Raw genomic sequence first — 17,833 nt, 5'->3', positions numbered from 1 at the left:
CACTTAGCTGAAGAGTGGAGAGATACAGCAAAACAATTGCGGAGGTACTTAAGAAGTTGTGGTTGACTTTGGGCCTAGTCGGGACTTGCAATTTCCCCTGGTCCTGATGGCCCTGAGATCTATCCTTTCTTCCACTACCCAGATTTGAGTTGATGACTGGGAGAAAGGTGGTGGCGCCTTAACTCCTAGTATATCGCACACAAGGACATACACTGATCAATGACTTTTCTACACATGATTATGTAGAATATCTTTGGAAGCAACTACAGCATGCTTTCATATATGCACAACAAAATCTTGGGATGTTTGCTTCGAGTGAGAAAATGAACTATGACCTCAAGATGACAAAAAGGAGTATGGGGTGGGAGATAGAGTCTACTTCTATAACTTGCAAAGGAACTAATTTAGTGTGAAGAGGTGTTTACCTTCTTGGAGATTATTGTTTGATAAATATCTACTGCAGCCTACAAGATTCAAATTCCAAAAGGTATAAGACCACAGAATGTTGGCATGAAAGGCACTGGTTAACACTGCTGTCTACCCTTCTGATGATAAACCACTGTGAACTTCCACAGAGGAGAATGAGATTACGCAATCAGTTATCTGTACAGTATATTGGATACCCCCCCTTTTTTTTTTGTTCCATACGGACTATGATTTTAATGGTTACATCCTTACCTGTAATGTGAGGCGGTATGAACAAAGGACTGTGAAATCATGCACCATACTAATGACCTTGGTTGGTGTTTCTTTCTTTTTTACCTCTTTACACTGTTTATAATTTTTGACCTGAAGCACTTTATGTATGTATGGCCTGCTTACCTTTCTGTTTCAAAAATATCGGCATAATTGTTATAGGATATGCCCATGTCGTCCAATAGGTCGAATAGGGGTTTGCTGAATATGTTGTACAATGAAGGGGATACCACATGGTATGGGGATGGGCTGGGCACTAGCAGTGTCTGAGAAGACTCTCATGGATCCACCCTCAATGAAGGATGCGATCCAAGCGGTAGCCTCATGGGAGACGCTAGCAGAGGTGGTGAAATGGTGACAAAGGGTCTCATGGTCTACGGGTCGAAAGTGCCCGAGAGATACAGTAGGTGGAGGATTGCAGGGGTGCCCTCATCTCTAAAGACATCCAGTTGGATTTTGAGATCCAATAGGGATGATTCAGTAGCGTGACCTGGGTGGAAGCCAGATTGTTGAACCCCTAGGATCTGGTTCGATTCCAGGTAGTGTTGGATCTGAATGTATGCAGCTTTGTCCAGGATCTTGAGCAAGAAGGGAACTGTAGTGATTGGGCGGTAGTTGGTAGGCCCCTCCGGGTCCAGAGATGGTTATTTTTAGTAGGGGGCGCACTGAGGATTCTTTAAGGCTGGCCGGGACCAAATTGTCAGAGAATGAGGCGTTGATAAATTTGGTGATGAAAGGGACAAGGGCTTTGGAGCAATCTTTGATAATGGCTTCTGGGCAGATGTCTCCTTTGCAGTTGGACTGTTGGAGGTTTCTGAGGATTTTGGTATTTTCTAATTCTGTGATATCTCAGAAGTTGAAAGGGGGTGCAGTGTGTGTTCTAATGATTCGTGGTGAGCTGGAGGGGATGATTAAGGCTTACTTGTTAGCACGTTTTTGATGTAGCATGCGTATTTTGGTGTGCATGGCATTCTGGATGTTAGTGCACCAAGGTCTAAATTCTGCGAGGTTATAAGACATTGATATCCAGCGCATGAGCCTGGAGTGACCTAATGTTAAAGAGGGCTCCGAGTTAAGGGGGTTGGGCAGGGAGGTGGGCAACAGGGGGGAGGGTGTTCTTGTGGTGGTGTTGTGTTATATGGGGGGCTCGAAAAGAGGCCTGATGCGACCCTCAGTGTGGGGGCATCGGATAGTGGAGACAGCGTTCAGACATGAGTTCTCGCTGTGAATGGCAGGGTGGGGTGGCGTGGGCAGGTAGTTATTATGCTGGCTGGTTTGTTAGTCATGAGTTGACTTCATGGTTGAGGTGGCACAACGGGTGTGTGTTCTGGCACTAAGGTGAGAATTTCATTTTAGGGAGGAGGCTGAGAGATGGCACAGGGCCACTCTGTGCTGCCTGGGGTGTCACCTCGCATTCCTATCAGTTAAGAGAGCTGGTGTAGTTCTAATGGGCTCCCCTGGGATAGTGGTGATGGCTCGCAGGATAGGTTCTCTTCCAACGTGTTTAAACACAAATCCATTTAAATGGTGTTGTGATTAGTGCATTTACCATCTAGCTCATGTGTTTCTGATGATTTATGCCTAATTCTGGAAATTCATTCACCTGTTGATTTAAAGGTGGTCACATACTTTGAATGAGTGATGGCATGTCAATGCTGTTTTGTTCATTAAACTTTTAACTTATTAGAAAGCTAGACGAACTGTATTGTTTTGGTATTAAATATTTTGGCAGCTTATATTTGGCAACGTGTTTCAGGTATCTCCTTTGTGTTGTGTATGGAAGTCACCTGAGAATTACACAATCTATATGCCAAATGAACCTATAATTTAAATAAAATATATTATTGTTGCAAAAGAGCTTGTTTCTTGTACCAGAGATTGCGGGTGGGATTGCTGTCTGTGCAATTATTGTACTGCCATTGCCCATATCCATGAAAAGTACTACAAATTATTAGTTGTGCAAATCTTGTTTGGATTGGAGTATGAATAAATTGCCAAACAATTAAAGTGTCACTATAGTCCTGACATGGGAACATTCAATCCCTGATGACAAACTTTCAATCACAGCATAGATGACGAAGACATTCATCCCTCCCAGGTTGATAAACTGAGTCCCATTAAATATGGAAAAAATAACAAGTATTATTTCAGAGATTTGAATCATAAAGAATCTGGCACTTTGAAAGACATTGGGCATAATTACGAGGTTGGAGGTAGCCTTGCCGGTTATACCATGATTTGCCCAGGATTTTCTGTGAATCCAAGTAAAGTTATACTTTAGGAGTTGTTTACCCCCTTCCGAATTCAGACACCACAACTGTCTAATATACTCCAAGACCTATTGCAAGCCAGCAAAAAAAGCCGTACATCCTTCTGTGAATTCCAAGTCACTTACTCCTGATTAAATGGCTGCTTTTTCAGTAGCAATTCAAACTTACTGCTGGAGAAGGCTGTGTGAATTGGCCATTAGTCCTACATTAGATGCTCTACTTTCATAAATTGCCCATGCAAAGTATTTCACCTTTAATTTGGAAACCTGTGGAGCCTGAATTACCTCTTGCTGCTCCACCTGTGGCTGTCAAGACCAGATTTGCGTTCTTCTTTGAATTGTAGCTAGCTTGGGGATGCTTCCAGTTAGCACGGCAAACTAGCGGCTTGCTCAAGGTAATAGTTTTCACCTGTGCACTGTCACTTCTCTGAGCACCTCCTTATAAGATTTTGTGCTATAGAGTTCGAAATGCCTGAAGTCACATTAAATTTTAATATGTGTTGTTAAACTGCACTTCTTGCGTTGACACTCTAATAATATTGAACTCCACTGGAATTCTGTGCACTTTGACAAATGCGAGAGGTGTCATGCCATTCACCTGGCATTGCCCGCCGCGCTGGCTGCTGCCGCTAATAGAACTTGCCTGTTCAATAAAGTCAGCCATCTTATGTTGAAGCATAATTAGGAACGCCTCCACATTATCTGCACAGTGAAAAGCTTTATCAGCTATGATTTCTATGTTTAACAGAAAAACGTAAAATCTTAAAGGTTGTAATTGTAGCAAAACAATCCAATCCTATTATTACGTCTGCTGCATTCGCTGGGAAATACGTGAGGGCAAAATCTATCCTAGTGTGCTATCATTTTAGCGTTAGGTTGCGCCAGACAATAATTTCTTGTTTCAATGTGCCCATGCAAATCCGAGCTGCCATTTTCTGTCCCCGGTTAAGCATGAAGACACAAGGACATTGGCACCTGTACTTGAAAAACAAACATTATGTTACACATTTTAGAAAGCAGGTGCTTACATTAAACGCCCCTTTGGTGCTAGTACTGGTGGTGCAAATAAAAGTTATGAATGGAGAGCTTTGTAGCTAATTAAGGTCTAAAGGATGAGTTAAATTTGCTGATGGGGCAGATATCTTCTGGAAACCTTATTTTAGGAATAATGTGCAGCGGGGACCTAATGAATAGGGGCAGCCCTTCCTGCCTTTAGAAGGGGAGGGGACACTTCACTCTTGATAATGGGAGCATGTAGGCTGGATGATTCTTATTGGGCAATGTTGGACTGGCGACATCTATAGACAGGTGAGAATTGTGTGTCTGAGGGCAGAGTGACTCAATAGTACAATGATTGATGTCAAAAGGATGCTCTGACCTTTTGAGGTAAGGGGAACATTTGTACCTGAGCATGGGGAAGGGGCACTGATGAGGTGATGAGGACTGCTGGTACCCTCATTGGAATACGTGTGCAGCATGATGAGGAGAAGTTGGATAGTGGGGACAATGGGGAAGGAGGGAGGCGGTATATAGGTTAAATAATGGTTGCACAAGAAAGTGATGGGTGGAGAGGTGGCACTGTGGATCTGATGTAGTTGGGGCTGTCAGGGAACAGAAATGTGCCAAAGTGTTGCCTCCTGGGTCTCTCGATGCCATGGATATTCTACACTCCAGTGAAACCAAGGTCTATAGATGTATTGGCCCTATTTTTTTAGCTTTCAAAAAAATGTATTTAAAGTGCAAATTGGTTAATTAAACCCTTATACACTAAAACCATACTACAGATATATCAAAATTCATTCCAATAATTACATTCAAATATTTACAGTTACATTCATTTAAAATAAAAATGGTACTTCATTTAATTTATACATTTTATCATATACTTTCTATACCCGCAATTCAATTTCCAATAAAAACAGTTTTCCAAGACGTTCACTTTAGCACCTATCCTGTAGTTATCATACATATATATGCTCTTCATCAATTCTTATTTGAGTTATATTCCTTATAATGCTTTAGGCAATTCTACCATTAACCTTTTCCAGATATAAAATGCTGCCCCTATATATACCAATGGATCCGCCTTGTATATTAATAACCAGAATTGGTCTGTTACAATCATGTTTATATTACTTGTCAGATCTCTATACCCTTTCATGTAATACTCTTGTAGCTCTTGGCATTCTGTTAGCAGGTGTCTCGAGGTTTCTATTTCTTTGCAACCATATCTACACAGTCTTTCCTCTCTTAATATATCTGACCATGCCCCTGTATATTCATGGCAGGGTAGTATATTTAAGCACAGAATCATTATATATCTCACAAACTCCCTGTTTCTGACCTTTATTAGGTAGTTCCGGGGGACAGAGGGTTTTAGCCCTTGTGTTGCTCTGTCTTTTACTCAAAATAGTGAGGTTTTCACTTGCATCCCAAATATGAGCCTTCTTTTTCAGATATTTACACATCGGCCAAACATCACTGAAAACTGTGGGTACTTTCACATCAACAGTATTAAGGAAATTAAGGGTTGTGGTTTTTAGGCCTTGAATAAATACATTCCCCTTCGTTTTTTGTTAATGTCTTCCCCAATAACACTCATCAGGGTTACCTCTTTGTTTCTCCTAAACACCATTTCTACATATAGCTTACAGCAGTTAATTTTCCTTAATGTTTCCAAAGATGTTATGCCTAGTTCACACCTAATTGCTTCTATAGGCACGGCTCTGGGCAGACATAATGCTGCTTTCCACATTTTCACTTCTATCTTTCCAAGATTCCCAATACTTCTTTCCCCCCACTGTTTCCAATGCATATAATGATCCCCGTATTATGCAAGTTTTATACATTTCTAAAAGACCTTCTACTGAGTATCCCCCTTCTTACTCATATAACTACAGAAAAGATTCCATTTTTTTGTAGCTCTCAGTTTTGCCATTTCAAAATAAAAGTTACTGGGTGTTTTATTTACAATTGGCATTCCTAAGTATGGATAGCTTTCCACCACCTCTATTTTTTGGGAGTCAATTTTCCATACAAATGTGCTTTGTGGGATCTACTTTTCCTACCCCCAAAAACCATAATCTTTGTTTTCCCTACATTTATTTCTAGATATTCTCTCTAGAATATTGTTGTATTGCGTTTAACATTCGTTGTAGACCCATCAGCGTCTTATCTAATAGAACGGTGTCATCCACATACATTAACCAGCTAATGGGTGTTTTCCCTATTTTTTGGGGGAAATTGTTTAAATTCATAAATGTTTCCAGATATCCACAACATAGTGGTTGTAGAGCACTGGAGGGTTCATAATGCCTTGCTTTAACCCCATATTTATTCTAATGGGAGGAGAGTATTTAGATCCTTTGTCCAGGCAGATTACTGCTGTTGTTTCCCTATACATTTCTTTCAAGAAGTGCAATATAACAGGACATATTTTCCATTTAGCTAGTTTTCCCCACAGTTTTTCCCTATCTACCATATCAAAGGCCTTAGTATATTCTATGAAACACACATAGAGATTGGTATCTTTCTTACCTCAGGTATTAAATATTATATAGTTTAATGTAACCAGATTATCTACGGTGCTATTATTCTGCCTAAACCCAGTTTGTTGCATAGACAACAATTGATTCTCTTTGCACCACTTATTGATATTTTTTAATATTTAATAACAGTGAGCAAAATATTTTGCAACTGCTGTCTGCCATGGCCAAAATTCGATAGTTATCCGGGGACAACATGTCCCCTTTTTTGTGTATTGGAACAAATATTGTTTTTTGCCAACTACCAGGGATTTTGCCGCTTTCCCAAATAGATGAATAAAGATGATACAGCAACCATGCCCATTTCTCAGGATTACGCTTTATAACTATATTTGCCACCCCATCCGCACATGCTGCTCGCGAAGATTTAATTTTTTAAAAATTATCTGTAGGATGTCTAGTTGATCATATGGGAAAACAGGCCCATTTCTTTTCCATTCTTGGACTTCAGTGATTTTTCCACTATTTTTATTAAAGAAAAGTCGAGAGATGTATTGTATCCATACTTCTTGGCCCACTCCATTTATATCAATACCTCTTTCTTTTAAAAGATATTGCCGGCATAGGTACCAACATTTCTTTGAGTCGTGGGTCCTACATATTATAAATATAATACACCAATTTGCATTATTAATATTCTGTTTATATGCTTGTAACCAGTTTTTATATTTGGTCTTAAGTGATATGATTTCTTGTTTCCTTTCCCTTTCTCCCAAGTTCTCATTCTTCTTCACTTCTCTTATCTTCTCCTTCAGTTCCTTTTCATGGTAAATAATCTGGCTATCAAAAACATTCATATGTTTTTTCCCCTCATTTTGTTTCACGTTCCAATTTCTATTATTTTTCTGTATAATACCCAACATATAACTTATCACATTTAGTCCATTTAAAGCAATCTCCTGTCCATCCAGGGGCATATGATTGCACATATTATCAAATTTTTCTAAATTCCGTTCTGGCCACATAAACCTATTTCCATTAAGTGAGCTTTGTATATTATGGACCTTCCCCTCCTGCCAACTCAGATATGGTCTACTATCTAATTTGCATTTTAATACTTTATGGTCACTCAGCATATTGTCTATATGTTTAAAACTTAGTAGATGTCTCCCAAGCCGAAACTCACAAATATGTATTCTAAGCGATAACTTACTTTACCATTAGATCAAGTAGTTTCTCTAATACTTTTCTCCTTTGGTTCTAGATATTCCATATCATAGTTCTGGAAGAATTCTACCCAAATGATGCCATCCTCTACCTGTTTGGGAATCTTATGTAGTTTTCTTCCAACTCTATTCCCTAGAGTCGAATTATCCCTCCATTAATTCCTGTTTTTCCATTTCTATTTTAGCTAAATCACAATGGGCATTAAAATCACCTACAATCATCACTTCTGCCTTAAGTCTTTCTTGCATCCAGCCTTCCAGAAGATTTCAAATCCCCCTTTACATGGAATAGAGTGGAAACCTCAACTATTCCAGGATAGGACCGTTACATTTTTACCTTGCTTTTTACTTCAATTCCCATTTAAGTAATTTCCACCTGGTACCCTTTTTTCAAAATTATCCTTTCTCTTATATCCTTGTTCTGGAGATATTTTAGGTGATACAAGGTTATTTTCTTTTAAGTCTGGATTTCCTAAATAATTGCAAAACACTATTTAATATTCTTTTCCCCATATATTTTTGGCCTGTTCCCTTATTAAATCTACAATCACTGCGGTACTAAATTGCACTATCACCCAATTTTCCCAAATACCCATTTCAAGAAGTATTACTCTTTATATATCGGTTGTTTTTATATTTTGTAGGGAAGGATTGGACATTAAATTCTTTAGCAACCAGTTGTCATGATTCCTGCCCCTCATGTCCCCAGCCCTCCAAGATGTGAGGCTGGAGCCAGGCCACGATCACCTACATGGCCCTCAAGGGCCTTTTCATCCATCCAAAGACCCACTTGGAGTCAGACTTGGCGCTTGTGGCACCAGACTCACTCACTCCCATAGGATAACATTGGGGATTGGACTTGTAGTGCATTGATGGGGACATGATGGATGCCCCCACATATTTTGGTTCCCAGAACTGCATGTGCAGTCTAGTCTTTTGGGTGTGGTTCAGCCCAGAGACACCTGGGATACCCAGAGACTATTTAAGCCACGCCCAGGCTGAGAAACATGCTTTGTGTTTTCTGCACCTGCAGCGTGACACTTACTGTGTTCGGATCGGTCTCCAATAGGCCTGCATCTTTCTTCTGTGCTCAGCTCCTGCAAGAACAAGAACACCGTTAGGAACAGCCTTACCTTGCAGCGCTTTTGCCCATCATTCATCGCTCCTTCTGTTCTGCGGGCATCTTCGGCGGTGTCATTCCCATCCCTGCATGCCGCTTCCTAAGGAAAAGGGAAAAGAACTGAAAAAAGGCATTAGTAAGCATTAAGCAAATCTCCGCTTATTTTTTAAAGACTGTACAAGCTTCAAACACTTACCTGAATCCCAGCCGCTCTGGGGGAACTCTGTCTCCGGAACTTCTCATCCGTCTGCAAGAGGGAAAAGACACTCCAGGTTAGCGTGGAAACATCTAGAGGCGCTGCATACCACGCTTACTCACCGCATTTTTTCTTCATAACCGGCATCCACGCTGAAAACGTTGCGGCACCTAAAAGACACCGAAAAATAACTCAGTTCAATACAAATACGAAAGGGTCGCATCGTGCATCGCGCTCTCACTCACCTTCAGCGCTACTCATCTCAGCAGCACGTCGCCATCCACAGACGCCGGCCATCATCTAGGAAAGGAACGAAGTTAGAGAACTGTTCAAAAGACTCATTATACTTACCTGTCGGACTCTTGCCAGTGAAGTAACTAGGCAGCAACGAGCCCGCATCAATCAGCCCTGCGCTGAAAGCAGGATGGAGAGCACACTTTCTAAGAAAACGAGGTGAGCTGTGGATCAAAGGGAGGGGTTGGACTCCGGGGAAGAAGGGGTTCAAGCACACAGAGACAATAGGGAGTTAAACTCTGCCAATCCTGTGTTTCAGGCCCAGTCTCCAGTCGAGTAGATTCCAGGGAAGGGTTTGAGGTCGTAAGAGGTCAGAACAGGCTGACTGACGTCCCCGTGGATACCAGGTGAGCGTTACAGAACACAAAGCCTCACATCAAAATCCACCTGGCCTTCATGGAAACGTCAGAAACCGACCAGTTAGCGCACATGTTGGGGCAGCTACGTTCCGAAATACATGCAGCCAGGCAGGAGACCAACACCCTGAGGAGAGAGCTGATAGTAGCCAAAGAACGCACTGATGATTTAAGCCGGCAACATCTCCAGTCACAATCAGGGCATGCACCATTGCCGGGAAGCGTGCCCTCGATGCCAGCACCATCAGCCAATCCCGTTCAGATAACCCTTCCTGGGGCAGTTCCCTTGGCCCGCCCGAACGATTTACGGGGGATCCCAAGAGGTTTGCAACGTTCATGAACCAGTGCCACCTGCACTTCCTTTGTAGACCAGGGGCCTTTCTGAATGACCAATCACGGGTCGCTTTTGTGCTATCCTACCTGAGTGGTAGAACCGTAGACTGGTCTGTACCCTTTGTGGCCCAAGACGATCCTTTGCTGCATGACTTCAGGGGCTTTCAGCAGGAGATGGAAAAGCTGTTCGCCCGTCGTACTCAGGGGCAGGCATTAGACAATGAACTTCTGTCCCTACGCCAAGGGAATCAAGACCTATTAACATACATAGTCAGGTTCAATAGACTTGTAGTTGAAGCAGGATGGCCAGTGGAGAAGAGAACCACATTATTTCATCAGGGGTTGCGGGGGGAGCTCAAGGATGTTCTCGCACAAGTAGTGAACCCCCGAAAGACTGCTCAGAATTCATTGACCTTGTTGTTCAACTGGATCATAGTTTGCAGGACCGAAGAGCAGATCGAACCAGACCAGACCCTCACCCTATGTATGTGCGTTCAAAGGACAATATTGCCCGCACAACTGAAGGTTCAGGAGATCCAATGCAAATCGGGGGGGTCAAATCCCCCTTGACTAAAGCGGAAAGGGATAAAAGGAGACAGCAGCAGTTATGTCTTTACTGCAGAAGGTCAGGTCATTTCCTTAAAGAGTGCCCTGTGAAGCCACCGAGGAGGATGGTAGGGGCCACGGACAAGGAAGATAGCATCAAGGAATGGGAAAACTCCCCAGCCCGGCAAGTGAACTACAGACCTCCCATTTTGCACTATCTGTGGTCTTGATCAATCACCAACAACCATCTCGGATGCACGCAGTAAGAGCGTACATTGACAGTGGAGCCCTTGGGAATTACATCGACCCGGATCTTTCGGCAAAGATGGGGCTTCCGTTATGCCCTAAATCAACCACCGACACTGTTACCACTGTCGACGGCACGGAAATAGCTTCTGGTCCAGTATCCCAATGCACTGCAGCTTTAACCCTTCTGTGCCAGGATGTATCTATCATTTTCGACCTCATTAAGCCACCACAGTTCCGGTTGATTTTGGGAATGCCATGGTTGGTAGCTCACAATCCTCGAATCGATTGGCGGGCAATAGAATTGGGCTATCCCAAGACTTGCGCCCACACATGTTATCGCCAAAAGAAACAACCAATAGACACCAGAACCTCCACGCTTGCGACTGTGGCATTCGGCACCCTACCAAGTGAATACCAGGACTTTCAAGATGTCTTTCAGAAAGAACAGGCTAATACCCTGCCACTGCATAGACCATACGATTGCCAAATCGACCTGATACCCGGCACACAAATCCCTTGTGGGCGAATTTACACACTCACAGAACCAGAAAACCAGCTCCTGAAGGCCTATCTTGACCAATACCTGGCCAACGGGTTCATCCGTCCCTCGAAGTCTCCAGCGGCCAGTCCTCTATTCTTCATACCGAAAACGGAGGGGGACTTGAGAACGTGCATCGACTGTCGAGCACTGAACCAGATTACCGTAAAAAACCGCTACCCCCTGCCACTGATCCCTGAATTGCTTGATCAAGTCAAAGATGCCCAAATCTACCCAAAACTCGACCTGAGGGGGGCATATCACCTTGTTCGCGTAAAAACAGGAGGACGAATGGAAAACCGCTTTTCGAACCAAATACGGCTTGTACGAATATCAAGTAATACCCTTTGGCCTTTGCGACGCACCTGCAGCATTTCAATACTTCATGAACGATGTCCTACGGGAGTTGATTGATGTCTGTGCTCTAGTGCACATCGACAATATTCTAGGATATTCTGCATCAAAGCAGGACCACGTTAAACACGTCCGATCCATATTGGAGAAACTCTGTCAACACCAGCTCTACGCCAAGCTTGAAAAGTGTTCATTCCATGTCTATGAGGTGGAATTCCTGGGCTTTATTCTCAGCCCGAATGGAATCCGAATAGATGTACACAAGGTAGATGCTATCCTGAAATGGCCATCCCCAAATTCAGTCAAGGGGGTTCAAAGTATGCTGGGTTTTGCAAACTTCTACCGCCGGTTCATCCCATGATTTTCGCAAATCGTGCATCCCATCACGTCATTGCTAAGGAAAAGCAACAAAAAGTTCCAGTGGACAACAGAAGCCGAGGAAGCTTTCCAGGAACTCAAAGCAAGATTTACATCTGCCCCAATCTTATGCCACCCTTGCCCTGATCTCCCATACCTGGTGGAAACGGATGCCTCAAGCATGGCTATGGGAGCCGTCCTCTCACAAAAGGACCCCGAAACGGGCCAGTTACACCCTGTTACCTTCTGGTCGCGTAAATTCACACCCCCTGAACTCAATTACGCTATCACAGACAAAGAACTCCTGCCCATTAAGTCAGCCTTTCAGGCATGGCGGCACTACCTCTTGGGCGCCAGACACACTATCACCGTAATAACTGACCACCGGAACCTCCAGTACCTAAAAACGGCAAAGGCCCAATCCTCACGACAACCACGTTGGGCTCTTTTTTCTGCTGAATATGACTACGTGATTACATTTCGACCAGGGGTGAAAAACGGGAAGGCCAATGCCCTTTCCTGTATGGGGTGGAGGAGCAATGGTATCAGACCCCTGACCCAATAGCAATCATCCCGAGTGACAAGCTCCTAGGAATCGCAGCAACCATAACTCAGAAAGAATTACATGAAGAAATCCAAAACCTGATGAGTCCGGAGCAATTACAAGCGTGGAGTGCACAAGGAGAACATTACATGATAAAAGATCAGTTGCCCTACTTCAGGAATCGTTTATTCTTACCAAACCAAGAACTACGAGAACAAATCATGTCCGGTTATCATGATTCCTTGATCGAGGGCCACCATGGATTCGCTAAACCCTAGCCAAGGTAAAACGAAATTATTGGTGGCCCACGTGGCGTAAAGACATTATCCAATTCATCCTATCTTGTGGAGTGTGTGCTCAAAACAAGTCATCCAAGCAGAAACCGGCTGGCCTATTACAACCATTGGAAATCCCACCAGCACCATGGCACACGTTGTCCCTCGATTTTATTACTGACTTACCACCCAGTCAAGGGTTTAACACTATTCTTGTGGTCGTGGACCTATTTTAAAAAATGGCACATTTCATTCCTCTTAAGGGGCTCCAAAATGCTTCCACTCTGGCGAAGTTATTTCTTGAAGGCATCGTACGGCTCCATGGGTTTCCTTCAGTTTTGGTCTCAGACCGAGGTACTCGATTCATATCTAACTTCTGGAGAAAATGCTGTTCTATGGCCCAGATCGACATCCGGCTATCCACCAGTCACCATCCCCAAATGGATGGTCAAACTGAAAGGACAAATCAGACGCTCGAGCAGTATCTGCGTTGCATGTTACACCAAGCTGAAGGAAGCTGGCTCAACCTATTATGGATAGCTGAATATGCTTATAATAATTCCCTACCCACCAGCACTGGGCAGACACCCTTTTATACCATGTATGGCAGGCACCCACGTACTTCTGAGTTGGACGTTCCTACAACCCTGGAAATGCCAGTATTCAAAACCTTGCACACGACAATTTCTCAAACCTTTAAAAGGGCAGCTGAACACCTACTTCAAGCTAAGGATCGCCAAAAGAAGTTTGCTGATCAACACCGAGCAAAGGCCCCCAAGTGGCTGGCTCCTAAACACGTGTCCATTAAAGGGACCTGAACTTTCCGTCCAAGAACCCTGGGTCCATTCACTGTCACCTCCGTGATAAATCCTGTGGCGGTCAGACTACCCTTGCCGTCAAACATGCAGATTCATCCTGTGTTCCACGTGTCTCTCCTTAAAGCTGTTCAACCTGGGACCCGGGTAGCAACGCCACCACAGCCAGAAGTAGTCGCTGGGGAGCCAGAATTCGAAGTCAAGGACATCCTGGATTCAAAGTACGTCAGATCCAAATTATACTACCTAGTAGACTGGAAGGGTATGGTCTACAAGACAGGACATGGGAGCCTTGTGAGTACATCCATGCACCTCGCTTGCTTAGACGATTTCATCAAAACCATCCAAACAAACCAGGACCAGGGCCTCTCCATCCCTCCAAAGACCCACTTGGAGTCAGTCTTGGTGCTTGTGGCACCAGACTCACTCACTCCCATAGGATAACATTGGGGATTGGACTTCTAGTGCATTGATGGGGACAAGATGGATGCCCCCATATATTTCGGTTCCCAGAACTGCATGTGCAGTCTAGTCCTTTGGGTGTGGTTCAGCCCAGAGACACCTGGGATACCCAGAGACTATTTAAGCAACGCCCAGGCTGAGAAACATGCTTTGTGTTTTCTGCACCTGCAGCGTGACACTCACCGTGTTCGGATCGGTCTCCAGTAGGCCTGCATCTTTCTTCTGCGCTCAGCTCCTTTAAGAACAGGAACACCGTTAGGAACAGCCTTACCTTGCGGCGCTTCTGCCCATCATTCATCGCTCCTTCTGTTCTGCGGGCTTCTTCGGCGGTGTCATTCCCATCCTGGCATGCTGCTTCCTATGGAAAAGGGAAAAGAACAGAAAAAAGGCATTAGTAAGCATTCAAATCTTCGCTTATTTTTTAAAGACTGTACGAGCTTCAAACGCTTTCCTGAATCCCAGCCGCTCTGGGGGAACTCTGACTCCGGAACTTTTCATCTATCCGCAAGAGTGAAAAGACACTCCAAGTTAGCGTGGAAACATCTAGAGGCGCTGCATACCGCGCTTACCGCATTTCTTCTTCATAACCGGCATCCACGCTGAAAACATTGCGGCACCTAAAAGACACCGAAAAATAACTCAGTTCAATACAAATACGAAAGGGTTGCATCGCGCTCTCACTCACCTTCAGCGCTACTCATCTCAGCAGCACAGCCGCCATCCCCAGACGCCGGGCATCATCTAAAGAAGGAAAGGAACGAAGTTAGAGAACTGTTCAAAAGACTCATTATACTTACCTGTTGGACTCTTGCCAGTGAAGTAACTAGGCAGCAACAAGCTTGCATCAATCAACGCGCCCCTGCGCTGAAAGCAGGATGGAGAGGACACTTTCCAAGAAAACAAGGTGAGCTGTGAATCAAAGGGAGGGGTTGGACCCCGGGGAAGAAGGGGTTCAAGCACACAGAGACAATAGGGAGTTAAACTCTGCCAATCCTGTGTTTCAGGCCCAGTCTCCAGTCTAGTAGACTCCAGGGAAGGGTTTGAGGTCGTAAGAGGTCAGAACAGGCTGAGTGACGTCCCCTGGATACCAGGTGAGCGTTACACCAGTTCCTTTTTAAGAAGGGGCTATCATCTTGTGTATTTCTTTCAATTATTTTAATGCTTTTTCCCAAGTTACAAACCCTTTCTCCTCTTCTTTTCTCACCCTCTTTGGAATACATATCCTGAGTGGGTTTATTAGTGAACATTGCCAACCATACCATTTCTCTGACATATATGTCTTTTTCTCTAGAATTAATTTGCTCTACTACTTTACTAATTGGGATATTTAAAATTCTCACTTTGGGTGTCTCAGTGCTTTGGGAGACTTCCTTTTCCTCCTTATTTTCAAGTTCTACATCTTGTTATGATTGATATGATTGATTATTTATAACACGCTTAATACCCAAAGGTTTCTAAGCGCGGACCAGGGGATCGAACCTGCAGTGCTCCATGTCGTCTTGTTTCCAAGGCGAGCGTGTTGCCCCTGAGCTATCCTCCTGAGATTGTTCCACAGATTCTGCATCATCCACTAATTCAAATATATTTTCTCTTGAACCCTTTGGAGAATTCCCTATTAGCCATCTGACTATACCTTTTTCTTCATTAATTGGGTGAGTGCGGTCTTTCTTTACAGATTTTAATTTCTTATTGAGCATAAATCAATCCCCTGTTTGCACACATTCAATATCTTTTGAGGATATCTCTGCCAGGGCACTATTTTTCCCCTTATTCAATATAGCCTTCTTTACTTTGGACCCTGCTCCCCTATTTCTGCTGCCTTTCTTATTGTTTCTTTTCCGTCGGTTACATTTTTTATACCCAGAGATTGATGCTGATCATCCAAAGTACTATTACCCTGATCTTTACTATTCTCAACTTCTTTTCCCAAGCTAGTGGACTCAACTATCTCCACCTCTATAGCTTACCCTCTTTCCTTTGTTCTTCCACTCTACAACATAGTTCACTCAATTCCCTGTGGTCTTCGACTGGGATATCTGAGGGAGAAGAGATATGTATCTCCCGTTGTTTATATTTCTCTGCTTCTTCTAGACATTTAACCTATCTTTTGGTATTTTCTACTGTTTCTATCACCAGGTTGTTATGTCCTTCCTGTTCACTCAATAATTTAGTACAGATAACTAGAAGTACATCCACCATAGAGGTGAGAGCATCCAGTTTCCCACACAGTTAATGGAAAAATCGGCTTCATTTTCAGGATCTTTCCATGAACTGTCCTCCCTCTCTCTTTCTACGTCAGGTTGCACAAATTTCTCCAAATCCGGAGTTGCTGAGAGATCTATGCCGATTATATTATCCATATTGATCATTCCAGATTTCTCCAGGTCAGATGTTACTGATAAGTCAGTGGCAATTATGTTATACATATTGGACATTCCAATTTTATCCTGTTCACTTTGTGAAGTACTCAAAGTTCCTGGTAAGCCCAGAGATCGGCGTCTAAAATCCTGACATAGATTCAATAATGAGTTATTGTCTATCATTGAACTATTAGCTGGTACCAAGATTGCGCTTCTATCTTGTAATACTTTATTTATCTCTTGTTTCTGGAGGAAGCTTGACATTTTTGGTTGTTCCATCTTTGTCCTATTTAAGCCAATATTTCTTTTGTCTAGAGTTTGACCTTTTTTGTACCCTTCTGAACCGGGCTCATTTCGAGTTATAGGATCTCAGTTTTGGAGCCATTTCCCCTATTTATAGGTACACTTTAATAGGGATTTGGGTCATGTAGTGTGTTCAAAGGAGATTAAATCTCAAAACAGTTGGACCTGAGCTTTATATAATGTTATATGCAGGGTTTAAACAATCCCTCTATGTAGATTAGTTCCCAACTACTGTCCGCCAAGCCAAAAGAAGTGCTGCAATCAATGCGTCCACCTGAGCGCTTTTGTCAAGCAGAACCGACAAACCAATATTACCACATAGATTTCCCTGACAATTATTTATCTTGCAAAATTATATTTCAAAAATTACCGCCCTCCCCTAACGTGCCAAATATAGTAAAAAACTATTTGTAATGGGATACTCCTTAAAGTGCTTGTGTTAAATTTCCAATTTCACTGTTAATATACTAAGAGATTTAAAAGTGGGGGTAATTATATACTATTTTCATAAAACCATCAAATCCATTTAACAATACAATAATTAATTTAAAACTATCTAAAAATACACTACCTTGATATACTTTCTAGGCTATACTATACAGTGAGCAAACTAGTTTTAGTACAATATGTTATTTATAATATAATTCAAAAAGGGGCGAGGCACTCCTCGCAGCCCCCGCCCATGTACCTTTATCACGTTAGTTACAGTATAAGCACAGACAACCAATATTAAATTGTAGATTAGAAGTGATTACTATTTCGTCCTTTCTAGCAGGTCATGGAACGCCCGGCAGCTTAAGGAGCTGCCTTAGTCCGACCAACACCCCCCCCCCACCTGCAAGTTAAATTTGTGGAATTTGTATAGCACACTGTCGTACGCAGACGCTATGCCGTTTGCCTTTGGTTAATGAGTGCTGCCTTTCTCTTCCCTACACAAACGATGACCGATTTGAGTCTTTCGAGCAAGTTTTCAGTCAATCAGTGCTTATCTCTGTTCCTTCACACTCGATATGCTCCGAGCTGGCCAAGTTTTGTCAGCACGTTGCTATTGCCAG

The sequence above is a fragment of the Ambystoma mexicanum genome, chromosome 4p (assembly GCF_040938575.1).
Source record: "Ambystoma mexicanum isolate Mex_15411 chromosome 4p, UKY_AmexF1_1, whole genome shotgun sequence".
In the NCBI taxonomy this organism is placed as follows: domain Eukaryota; kingdom Metazoa; phylum Chordata; class Amphibia; order Caudata; family Ambystomatidae; genus Ambystoma; species Ambystoma mexicanum.
Note: the sequence above shows the minus strand (reverse complement) of the source record.